The 13,081-nt window shown below is 32.4% G+C and overlaps 2 long non-coding RNA genes across 2 annotated transcripts; both read left to right on the plus strand.

Annotated features, from left to right (window-relative positions):
• Positions 1–3,865: 3,865 nt before the first annotated feature.
• Positions 3,866–5,329, plus strand: LOC117681346 (uncharacterized). Its single transcript, XR_010710412.1, has 3 exons — positions 3,866–4,231; positions 4,649–4,840; positions 4,920–5,329. It is a non-coding gene; the product is annotated as an uncharacterized lncRNA (long non-coding RNA).
• Positions 5,330–7,972: 2,643 nt separating this feature from the next.
• On the plus strand, positions 7,973–9,061 carry LOC136272406 (uncharacterized). Its single transcript, XR_010710405.1, has 3 exons — positions 7,973–8,126; positions 8,543–8,734; positions 8,814–9,061. It is a non-coding gene; the product is annotated as an uncharacterized lncRNA (long non-coding RNA).
• Positions 9,062–13,081: the final 4,020 nt, after the last annotated feature.

The raw sequence follows: 13,081 nt of genomic DNA on the forward strand, positions 1-13,081 counted from the left end.
CCTTTTCTACAAAATATGGCCAACACAAATTTAAAAACCAAGATATTTTTTTTTAATTTCAGTAGAAAATAACATTTTCGTAAAAAAAAAATCAACATGGAAATTGCAGCTCATTGGGTTACGGTATTCAATACTTTTTAAATATTAAACCGGTCGGGTTAGATTTTAATGTATATTATTTATGTACAGTTAATGTTATCCATTTGAAAATTCGTATTTGAATTTGCCCCATGTAAATGGCTTGCTTTAATTTGTACACTTCTTACTTAAATCTGTAAATTTTACGCTTTAATCTGTAAAATTTACAGAAAAAAAACATGAACATTAACAGAGAAAAACCTAAGTTTCACAGATTAAAATGTGAATTATACAGACATTGAAGATAAAAGTAACAAGAGGCCAATTGGCCTTAACGGTCACCTGAGTAGCATCTAACCCATTCACAAACATATGTCGAGGAGTCTCATATACATGTATGCATTTAATTAATTAGGTTTCATTCTGGAGTAGAAAAATTATAAATTTGTAATGACGACCACCCACCTGCCTTAAATCTTTCAAAGAGAACTATGAAACCTATCATTTTGGCGAAAAACTTAAAGATCTGGTCTACAAAATCATGAATTCAGTTTTCCTTTCAGATGTGTGGGAGTAAAGAAGATACTTTTTTAACATTATAGGCATTAACACCTATACATCCATTTTGGCCCTGCCCTCGGGTCAAATCCATTCTCCAGGGGACATGAAAATTAAACAGTAGAGGACTTCCTGGTAAATGTAATTATAAGTCAGTTTTTTTATACAGATGTGTGAGAATACAGAAGAAAATTTTTAAACATTATATGCATTAACAGTATATTGCCATATTGCCACCCCCCCCCCTCCATGTCCTGAACCCCTGACCCAGGGGCCATGAATTTCACAATTTAGGTAGAGGAGCTAGTGGACATCATAACCATGTATTCAGTTTTTTGCCCACATGTGTGGAAGTAGAGAAGAAGATTTTTTAAGATTTAAAACATTTTAACTATAGGCTATGGCCATATTGGCCCCATCCTAGAGCATGAACCCCTAACAAAGGGGTCATGAATTTCACAATTTTGGTAGAGGGCTTCATGGACATTATAACAAGGCATTTATTTTTTAACAAATGTATATGGGAGTAGAGAAGTAGATTTTCTAAGATTTAAATAAATACATTTTTACTATATGGCCATATTGGCCCAACCCTAGAGCCTGAACCCCTGACCCAGGGTTCATGAATTTCACAGGACACCTCATGGACACCATAATCATGCGTTTAGTTTTTAACAAATATATATGGGAGCAGGGAAGAAGATTTTGTAAGATTTAATACATTTTTACTATATGGCGATATTGGCCCCACCCTAGAGCCTGAACCCCTGACACAGGGGTCATGAATTTCACAATTTTGGTTGAGGGCCTCATGGACATCATAATCATGCATTTAGTTTTTAACATATATATATGGTAGTAGAGAAGTAGATTTTCAAAAATTTAAAACATGAATCTCACAATTTTGGTAGAGGGCTTCATGGACATCATAACTATGCAACCAGTTTTTTCCTTATATGTGTGGGAGTAGAGAAGATTTTTGAAAATTTTGCTTCTTTTTTTTGGCATATTTGGCCCCACATGTGTGGCGCCCCGGGGGTGGTAGAGCCATGAATTTCACAATTTAGATTCCTCTTACCATAGAGGTGCCTCACACCAAAAATGGTAACAATCAGCCTTGTAGTTTTTAAGAAGAAGTTAAAAATTTCAAATTGTTAACGCACGACGACGGACGAAAACGGATAGCAATAAAATATAAAAGGAGTATAAGGAGAAATAAAAAATAATGTCTATGGATTAAAATATGAATGGTTGTGTATAGTTGAGCAAATGAAGTACAATGTATCAAGAGTTAGCTCTCTTGGATAATTATGCTAGTATCCTTTCTTCCTGCAAGTAACATTATTTATTATGTCAGTTAATTAAAAGAATTTTCTATACGGTGTAGATCATTTATGTTACGGCAAATACGGTTTTGATCAATTAAAATAAGAGAAATGAAAGCCGGCCTCTTTTTGGTACATATTTAATTAGGATAACAGCAAAAATTGTGTTTTTGTCGAGTAAAATTTAATTATCAATGAAACCATATGAATCAGGATTATATTTTGCAATGTTATTGTTTTTTTATGAACTGCGTATTAATTTATATTTTTATAACATTATATAATTAATGAAAAGGAATATTTTTACAGCAGCGTTATGTAATTTACTAAAGTCTTAAATGCACGATTATTGCTTAATGTTAAACATCTTCTTGACAACCTCAATATACTTTCACTTTTCTTCTAGTGAGTTTGTATATTGTTTGTCATAAACTTATGTACAGTTTTCTTGGTAAAGTTCAAAATAATGTCTTTAATCAGATTTTCTCGATACACAAAATACCAATTTCTTGGTATAATACCAATTGTATACGTTTCAACATTTAAGCTGATTTATAAATATTTCAAAACTATATTTATATCAGGAAGTTGGTTGATAAGTATTTTTCTTAACAACGCATATTGCAATAATCATCATTCTTTCTGTGAAAAAAAATAGATTAGAAATAAGGAGGGATTAAGGGACGTGGCGAGTATTAGTTTCATAAAATGAATAATTTCTTTGTATGTTCATAATTAAAAAAAACTATGATAATATTTCATGCAGAAAGTGCATTTTAAACGAGTGCCAGCAAGCGCTATTTTCAGAAATAAATTTTTTTATTTGATATACCAATTCCTATCATAAAATCCATAAAAAGCTAAATATATTTAGAGCTAGGCGTTTGAATTTTAATCAAAGCTAAATTTTAAAAAAGAGATAGATTAATTATCTCTTCTCTTTTTGGAAAAAAATTTCGAGATTAAGTGCAAAATTATGCTTGGTGACAATATATTGTGTATTTAAAATAATGACGTTTTATGTGTGAGAAAAAAGGGAGTTACTGTCCTCTGAATGACAAAGGATCTTACTGGAAACAAAATTTTTGACGCACAGCGTTGAATGATTGGTTGTAGATCTTGCAAAACTTGATCAAGTAACAACCTATCATTAACCGATGAACATTGCTCAAATCCCGACTAAAATGTCGTTTTTTAACGCTGCGATATGCATTTTATTACAAGGAATATTTGTGATTTTCCAAGGTAAATGTGAATATACCCACTAAATTTCTTTGAAATACTAGTATTCCATTTTTAGAATACGTATTAAAAAACTACCAACTGTTAGAGTGAGGTTGTTTAAATTTTGTATTGATATATTTATGTAAAAATAATGGATTTTGTAAATTAACTGATATTTATTTGGAGTTAATTCCACTATCTATTTCTATAAAATTCACGTGTTGTGTGTTAACCAAAATAGTTTCGTTACATTTAGCTATAATTGTTTTCCCTTTTTCGTGCAAGTAATTTTGATCTGTTCAATGGATCCTTTTTTATAGAATAACTGCACACAACTCCGGTATTGCATCATTGCAAAATAATTTAAAATCTTCTCCTTAGAAACTACTTAGATGCAATGTGTGAGATTACTATTCAAGCATCATAAAATTATGAAGATTCTAAATCATTGAAACCCGAACCAATACTTCATGCTTCGTGTAATCTCATAAATTGTAGCATGGTAGTTCTTGAGAAAAAGATATTTAAACTTTTTTCCTCTATTTCTAATTGTGAAAACTAAAATACTACAATTCATGAAAATACTTCGCAAGCTTTCTCAAATGTTGCAGATACCAAATTGTTAAAAGTTGGGTTCATTGTGTTAAAACGACGCACCGGTCGCAAGAAATAGTAAAATGTGAAAAACATACTAAATTGCTTATGTTACATTACAACAAGTTTCTATCTCAATACTATTTCTAATTCTTCTTTTATACAAAAACTGTAAATGACAAAAAATAAGATTATACTGGGTTAATTTGCACATCTGCTCATTTTTTTCTAAATCTTAGTTATGATTCAAGGCTCGCAGTCTATGGATGACCAGAGTTGGGCCGACAATAACCGTTTCCCCGGTACCAGGGTTAACAACATGTACGCCAGTCCCCGCGCTCAACATTACGGAGCCTTCGTCTACGTTTACGGCAGCGCAATTGGGGATCACGTGGGTCTACACCCTTACACGAATAACTTGAACTCTCTCGGATCGGATGACGTAGCGGAAGGTGCTGGGAAAAAAATTGTTTTCTTTAATTTTTTGTTCAAATTTGAAATAAAAACAACGGGAGATTATTGTTGTTAACTTTTTGTGACATCAGTCTTGTATTGAGACCGGCCATTTGGATGAAAATATATCATCTTATCTAAAATAGAACAATCGTTTTTTGCTATTTAACTTTTATAGTTGTTAGTCATTAAATACATTTTAAAGTACGTTTTAAGATAAAATATCTAAATTCAAAAATGAAAAATGTTGATTTCGAAACCATGACTGACAGATCATTAATCATCTGAGCTTACTTTAAGTCGAAACGTTTGTGTAGGGTCAAAAAATAAAGAAATAAACGTTTCACAGCGGATCTAGACATGTTTTTAACTAAAAACCTTTGTCTTGACTTCCAATTTCTTTGTAATTGACATAGATTTGTGTGCAGCAGTTCTTAATGGCAGGGAAATGTGGTACGCCATTTTCCCAGGAGACTGTAGCAAATACGTGCAATGCTGGGGTAATAATGGAAACATCCAAGGAACCGTGAGGCAATGCCCGTTTGGGCAATTCTGGAAACAGGATGAACAAACGTGTGCAACATCCTCAAATATTCGTTGTGATATAGGTAAGTTATATGTTGCTTGAAAGGTAAAAACAAGTGTTAGAGAAGTCTTACATGTTTTAAAAGTATCACTTTGATTCAGATCCGTGCTTGAGCGCTCACAATGAATTCACCTACGGAATGGACGGGTCCGGTTGCCGCGCGTATTGGATCTGCATGAACAGTTACAGTGTTGGATCGTGCTGCGCTCCCGGGACCCGCTATGTGGAAGGCATGGGATGCTTGCAAGGATTGCCTTGCAACGATCCTTGTCCTCCAAGAAGATAGGACTACCGACCGTCAAATATGGCCCCATCTCAATTAGATATATGTTGACTTATACCCTTCCTTTTCCGTTTTATTTATTTAATGATATCTAAAATAATTCTTTTCATATATACATGTAAAATTTTTAGTATTGCAGTGCTTTAAAAGAAAACAGCTATCTGGAAAGATACGTTTTGTTGAAATAAACTAACTCGACTTGGAACTGAATTATTAAATGTATTAGTATATAATATTTACCCATTTCATGATCAGTTTTACAAATATATCATGAAAAGCAAATTAATACAGAGTATCATGGGATCATTTAAAAATAATAATAAAAAACTTGAAAAATTCTACAAATTATAATGTTCTATTCAAGTAATGTCGGTGTTTTTCAGAAAATCATGCTCCTATCGCAAAATTTATGCAACTGTAATATTTCAACGTTAATATTTGAACCAAAATATTATATGCAGAGAATTTCTCCTATAAATTGCTATGCATAAAGTTTCGACTTTATTTTATAGCGTTCATTCTTATATTTTTTGGTATCTACAAAAACAATAAAATCTTGAAAATTTGAAAATTCCATTTTTACCTTGTCATTGGAAATCTGAAAAATTAATTTTTTTAAAGCCATTCTGATTGCACAAACAAGTACTCTGAAGTTGACATTAAAAGATGATTGAGTGTAGTTTTTGGAAATCAAGTCCTTCAACAATCTGTTGGAATTTCCATGGGTATCAATTGTGCCCCATTGTTAGCAGAACTATTTTTTGTATTCTTTTGAAGCAAACTTGAACGTGAAAAAAATAAATTACTCGCTGTGGCCTTCAACTCGACATTCAGGTATATCGACGACGTGTTACCAATTAACAATTGTTATTTCCACTTTTACGTCGACTCGATATATGCCAGTGAACTTGAAATAAAAGATACCACAGAGTCTGCGTCATCTGTTTCATATTTAGATAATTATATTACTGGAGAAGAACATTGATGGTAACCCAACAACAAAACTTAATGATAAACCCATTGACTTCATTTTTAAAGCGCTAAGCATAGCTGCAGCGCTTTTTTGTCGCCAGGTTTCTCACCCCTGCGAATGTGTTCGGAATGTTTCCTTTATCGTTGCTAAGTAAGTAATAAATCCTGAGGTGCTCGAATGAAAGTTCACGAGACTTCACCGATATTTGTTCAGTTCCTGTGAAATTTCGAGCGGAAGTATAAGTGTTCGGATAATATTCTCAAAATACGTAAGTACTGGTCGTTTTTCATATCATATCCTACTTTGATTTATGTTAAAACGGGAAAAGCTTTCAAGATGTATGTCTTATTTTATCATCTAGCAGTTATTTATATTAAACGATAATATTCAGAACAGAGTTATCGTTCGTGTTCAAACACGTGTAGAGTGGTTGAAAATATAAACATTGGGTTGCTTAATAAAATCATAGCCATGTTTGATGCTTGTGGTGCGCAATACCATGTTTTAAAAAAAATAATGGGTGTCTGTTTTGCATTAAAACTTAGTATATCGAGCCATTTTCAAGGAACATTCTGCATAAAATGGTATAGTCTGTTTTACTATTGATGTTATTACTAGGTCAGGCGCGGATCAAAAATTAATCCTCAGGAGGGATCTCTTTTATGCATGTTAGTTGTTGCAACAGCAGACAAAAACTAATTTTTGCATAGTCACATTTATTTCTAGAACACATTTTATTCACCAATTAATGAAGATAAAGTTTAAAATCAATAAACCTCTAGATTTTATATTTGACTATAAGAACCTAGATACTATGAAATAGACTTTAAACACGAGGTACGATTTTAACTGCGAAACTGAAAGGGTCAAATAAAACCACGTGGTCTAAAATTTGAATGACAATAACATTCGCAGGGGTGTTTCTAATCCTTCCTCCACTTTCGTTTTCGCATTTCCGAAATACCGCCACCTACTGGCGTATGCTAGAGAAATCGTACCCTGGAGAAGTCGTACCAGGGAGAACTTTAAAGCGCTAAGCATAGCTGCAGCGCCTTTTTGTCGCCAGATTTCTAATCCTTCCTCCACTTTCGTTTTCGCATTTCCGAAATACCGCCACCTTGTTTAAATTTTGTATTGATATATTTATGTAAAAATAATGGATTTTGTAAATTAACTGATATTTATTTGGAGTAAATTCACTATCTATTTCTATAAAATTCACGTGTTGTGTGTTAACCAAAATAGTTTCGTTACATTTAGCTATAATTGTTTTCCCTTTTTCGTGCAAGTAATTTTGATCTGTTCAATGGATCCTTTTTTATAGAATAACTGTACACATCTCCGGTATTGCATCATTGCAAAATAATTTAAAATCTTCTCCTTAGAAACTACTTAAATGAAATGTGTGAGATTACTCTTCAAGCAGCATAAAATTATGAAGATTCTAAATCATTGAAACCCGAACCAATACTTCATGCTTGCATAGTAATCTCATAAATTGTAGCATGGTAGTTCTTGAGAAAAAGATATTTAAACTTTTTTCCTCTATTTCTAATTGTGAAAACTAAAATACTACAATTCATGAAAATACTTCGCAAGCTTTCTCAAATGTTGCAGATACCAAATTGTTAAAAGTTGGGTTCATTGTGTTAAAACGATGCACCGGTCGCAAGAAATAGTAAAATGTGAAAAACATACTAAATTGCTTATGTTACATTACAACAAGTTTCTATCTCAATACTATTTCTAATTCTTCTTTTATACAAAAATTGTAAATGACAAAAAAATAGATTATACTGGGTTAATTTGCACATCTGCTCATTTTTTTCTAAATCTTAGTTATAATTCAAGGCTCGCAGTCTATGGATGACCAGAGTTGGGCCGACAATAACCGTTTCCCCAGTACCAGGGTTAACAACATGTACGCCAGTCCCCGCGCTCAACATTACGGAGCCTTCGTCTACGTTTACGGCAGCGCAATTGGGGATCACGTAGGTCTACACCCTCACACGAATAACTTGAACTTTCTCGGATCGGATGACGTAGCGGAAGGTGCTGGAAAAAAATTGTTTTCGTTAATTTTTTTTTCAAATTTGAAATAATAACAACGGGAGATTATTGTTGTTAACTTTTTGTGACATCAGTCTTGTATTGAGACCGGCCATTTGGATGAAAATATATCATCTTATCTAAAATAGAACAATCGTTTTTTGCTATTTAACTTTTATAGTTGTTAGTCATTAAATACATTTTAAAGTACGTTTTAAGATAAAATATCTAAATTCAAAAATGAAAAATGTTGATTTCGAAACCATGACTGACAGATCATTAATCATCTGAGCTTACTTTAAGTCGAAACGTCTGTGTAGGGTCAAAAAATAAAGAAATAAACGTTTCACAGCGGATCTAGACATGTTTTTAACTAAAAACCTTTGTCTTGACTTCCAATTTCTTTGTAATTGACATAGATTTGTGTGCAGCAGTTCTTAATGGCAGGGAAATGTGGTACGCCATTTTCCCAGGAGACTGTAGCAAATACGTGCAATGCTGGGGTAATAATGGAAACATCCAAGGAACCGTGAGGCAATGCCCGTTTGGGCAATTCTGGAAACAGGATGAACAAACGTGTGCAACATCCTCAAATATTCGTTGTGATATAGGTAAGTTATATGTTGCTTGAAAGGTAAAAACAAGTGTTAGAGAAGTCTTACATGTTTTAAAAGTATCACTTTGATTCAGATCCGTGCTTGAGCGCTCACAATGAATTCACCTACGGAATGGACGGGTCCGGTTGCCGCGCGTATTGGATCTGCATGAACAGTTACAGTGTTGGATCGTGCTGCGCTCCCGGGACCCGCTATGTGGAAGGCATGGGATGCTTGCAAGGATTGCCTTGCAACGATCCTTGTCCTCCAAGAAGATAGGACTACCGACCGTCAAATATGGCCCCATCTCAATTAGATATATGTTGACTTATACCCTTCCTTTTCCGTTTTATTTATTTAATGATATCTGAAATAATTCTTTTCATATATACATGTAAAATTTTTAGTATTGCAGTGCTTTAAAAGAAAACAGCTATCTGGAAAGATACGTTTTGTTGAAATAAACTAACTCGACTTGGAACTGAATTATTAAATGTATTAGTATATAATATTTACCCATTTCATGATCAGTTTTACAAATATATCATGAAAAGCAAATTAATACAGAGTATCATGGGATCATTTAAAAATAATAATAAAAAACTTGAAAAATTCTACAAATTATACTGTTCTATTCAAGTAATGTCGGTGTTTTTCAGAAAATCATGCTCCTATCGCAAAATTTATGCAACTGTAATATTTCAACGTTAATATTTGAACCAAAATATTATATGCAGAGAATGTCTCCTATAAATTTCTATGCATAAAGTTTCGACTTTATTTTATAGCGTTCATTCTTATATTTTTTGGTATCTACAAAAACAATAAAATCTTGAAAATTTGAAAATTCCATTTTTACCTTGTCATTGGAAATCTAAAAAATTATTTTTTTAAAAACCATTCTGATTGCACAAACAAGTACTCTGAAGTTGACATTAAAAGATGATTGAGTGTAGTTTTTGGAAATCAAGTCCTTCAACAATCTGTTGGAATTTCCATGGGTACCAATTGTGCCCCATTGTTAGCAGAACTATTTTTTGTATTCTTTTGAAGCAAACTTGCCAATATATTCCAGTGAACTTGAAATAAAAGATACCACAGAGTCTGCGTCATCTGTTTCATATTTAGATATATTACTGGAGAAGAACATTGATGGTAATCCAACAACAAAACTTAATGATAAACATTGACTTCATAAGCATAGCTGCAGCGCTTTTTTGTCGCCAGATTTCTAATCCTACCTCCACTTTCGTTTTCGCATTTCCGAAATACCGCCACCTACTGGCGTATGCTAGAGAAATCGTACCCTGGAGAAGTCGTACCAGGGAGAACTCATAACTATGCAGTAGGGAAAACTTAATATCTTCAAGTTATCCTGCATGCAGATACATTTGTTCAATCACTATCATTATTAAATTGGCAATAAATTTCATTTTATGAATATTATTATTATATATCGGATATGGGTGCTTCAAAAGATATCACATTCATGATGATGATTTTTTTCCAATTAGAATTTTGAAAAAAATGGGTTTTATATGCATTGAGTTGTGTATTAGGTGCTAAGTAATAATTGGAATAACTTTGTGATATGAATAGGTTTTGAGTGTTTTTAATCGGTAAAGTCTCAAAGTTGAAACCGCCGGACCAAACGTTTCTTTATATAAACTATATATTATTATTGCTACTTCTATCCGGACGGAACAATTTAAGTGTCAGAAGACACTAAATTGCTTTCCATATCTCATTAAAAGTGTTTATAATTGTAAAAACATCTAGCCTTATCCCTTTCCGATGCAATCACCTGAGTGTTATTTGCTACCGGTGATTTGATTAAAATTCATTATCAACATGGAGCAATAGACCCTCGTTTACGCATAATATGTCGAGCTACATGTAATATGTTATAGTTATAAACACCATGTTTTATATAAAAATGCAGAAATTTTATACAAAATATTTCACACGATAATTTGTGCTGTGTTTTTTTTTATCAATTTTATTTTAGGCTTCGTTTTCTGTATGCAATATTTCAGAAATTATTTTCTATCAATTTGCATTGATATGCAATTTTTTGATAATCCAACACAAATAATTTGAATTTAATTCATAAAAAGTGTAACTGTTGAGCTACATAAATATATGTAATAATCGTTATAAAGTGATACCTCATTTAAATTGCGTATACGACGCTTCATCGTAAGAAACTATGATTTTAGTTATGATTTAACAGTTTTCCATCCAATCGACAGAGCTCGTATGTATTGCAGGTGTCACTACAGTATTTAAAAATTTCATGCGCGGATCCAGAAACAAAAATCCGGGGGGGGGGGGGGTCCGATGGTTATTTGAGTTTGCCGGGGGGGGGGGGGGGGGGGGGTCCGAGGCATATTTTTGGTAATTTTATAATGTAATTTAAAGAAATTTGAATTTTACAAGGGACCCCCCTTAACCCCCCTCTAGATCTGCGCATGAAGTTTACTATATATCCTTACCATAAATGCGCATATCTAGGTACAAGTTATAAATTCAAAACAAACTTCTAAGAAAATCCTCTTGATATCTTTGAAACAAAAAACAAAAGCACATGAGAATCCATCAAGGCGTGAAAGTTTGTTACATCGAAGTTAAACGTGTGCTTGAAAAGCACAAGACCGCTAGTCAAGAACTTTTCATTCATGTTCCTCTCAAAAACAACACGCATAAAAAATTCAAATGATCTTGCGTTATTACAAAACTTGGATAGTCAGACACCTTACACACGTTTTTTCATTACATAAAAGGTCAGCCCTTGCTGCAGGCGGAAACGACCCAAATTCGAAGGAAAATTCGGAAATTATTTTTCCTCAGCCCTGTTTTGACGTGAACCTGCTGAAATAATGTTGTGACATCTGAATCGGCGTCCATGACAACACCCTTTATATTAAACTTGTTAAAACACGCTTTTTTTTACGTACGGTGAGATGTGAGCTAGAGACTTCATTAAATTCAATGATATACCCTAAAATATACCGCAGAAGAGACTGTCTAGTTAATACTTAAACTGAATAGAAGCGACTCCATTTTGTATAATATAAAATATTCTAACATCTGGTAATATAAATACATTAATGGTCTTTACATGGGGTTATGAAGCAGAAGGCTGGAAATATTGTTCGAATACCGAAGCTAAAATTTAGAAGAATAAGTGGCATTTCCTGCAAGGCAGATTTCTAATGCGATCAGTATTAATATCTTTAGTTACTTTTGTCAAAACTTTATTGCTTTTTATTTTTGCAATTGGTATCGTAATTTGCCACTGTATTTTTTAGTGTTTGTCATGTTTTTGGTTTGCAAGTTGTCATATGTAAGAACAGAGATGATGAAAATTAGCAAATAAACATAAATAAATATTATTCATAGTCTGATTTTTGTTACTTACGACAATCTTATTTTACTTTATTTTCTTCACAAGAAGCATATGCTGTGTAGCTCTGCTGAACATTAGCAAAATCTGTTTAAAGGGACTTGGACACGATTTGTCTGAAAATTTTCAAATATCATTTTTCCATTTTCATTGTTTATAATGATAAATATAGAAGTTTATAATGTTCTCTCAAAATTGTATGGTCAAATATCAAGTTATATGCAAGATACAGAGTTCATATGCATAATTTTTTGTTTTGTAAATAAAGCTCAAATACTGTCATTTTTTACATATGTGTTGTATTGGTGTAAGTTTCAATCAAATGTAACTTTCCTTTGTTGATAATAGTATTTATGGAGATATTGATTTAGTTTAAATTGTTTTTTACAAGTCATTTTGTCTAAAAAATGGTTATTCTCCTCATTTCATTTTTTGTAAACAACTATAAGACTCGAGCTTTGTTTACATAACAATCAATTCTTACCTCTGTATCTCGCTTGTAACTTGACTTTAAACATTCAATATCTTGGTCAATCATTTAAAATGCACCAGTAAACCATTTTATACCTAAAAAATAAAAATAAATTTTTTGATCTTAAATCGTATCCAAGTCCCTTTAAAACTAACTAGCAATATCATTATAGAATTACTACAGATTTGTAAATTGGAAACTTTGATTTACAGTCAATTTGATAAAATTTATGCTTCAAAAATAAAGAAACACTTGCATTAATTGCATTACATTGAATGTTGTGGTTATGATTTTATTTTAAGTCATCAGCATTCTGTTTTCACTGTAACACGACAGCATGCATTAATCATTGAAAAAAATTATGCATTCTATAACCAAGGTATTTCCAAATTCTATATTATTTCAGAATTCTGAGTACGTGAACTTTTACAATAACGAACAAATCCCGATTCAAATATGATTCTTTACATGTATTTACATAACA

This window comes from Magallana gigas, chromosome 2 (assembly GCF_963853765.1).
Source record: "Magallana gigas chromosome 2, xbMagGiga1.1, whole genome shotgun sequence".
NCBI lineage: Eukaryota > Metazoa > Mollusca > Bivalvia > Ostreida > Ostreidae > Magallana > Magallana gigas.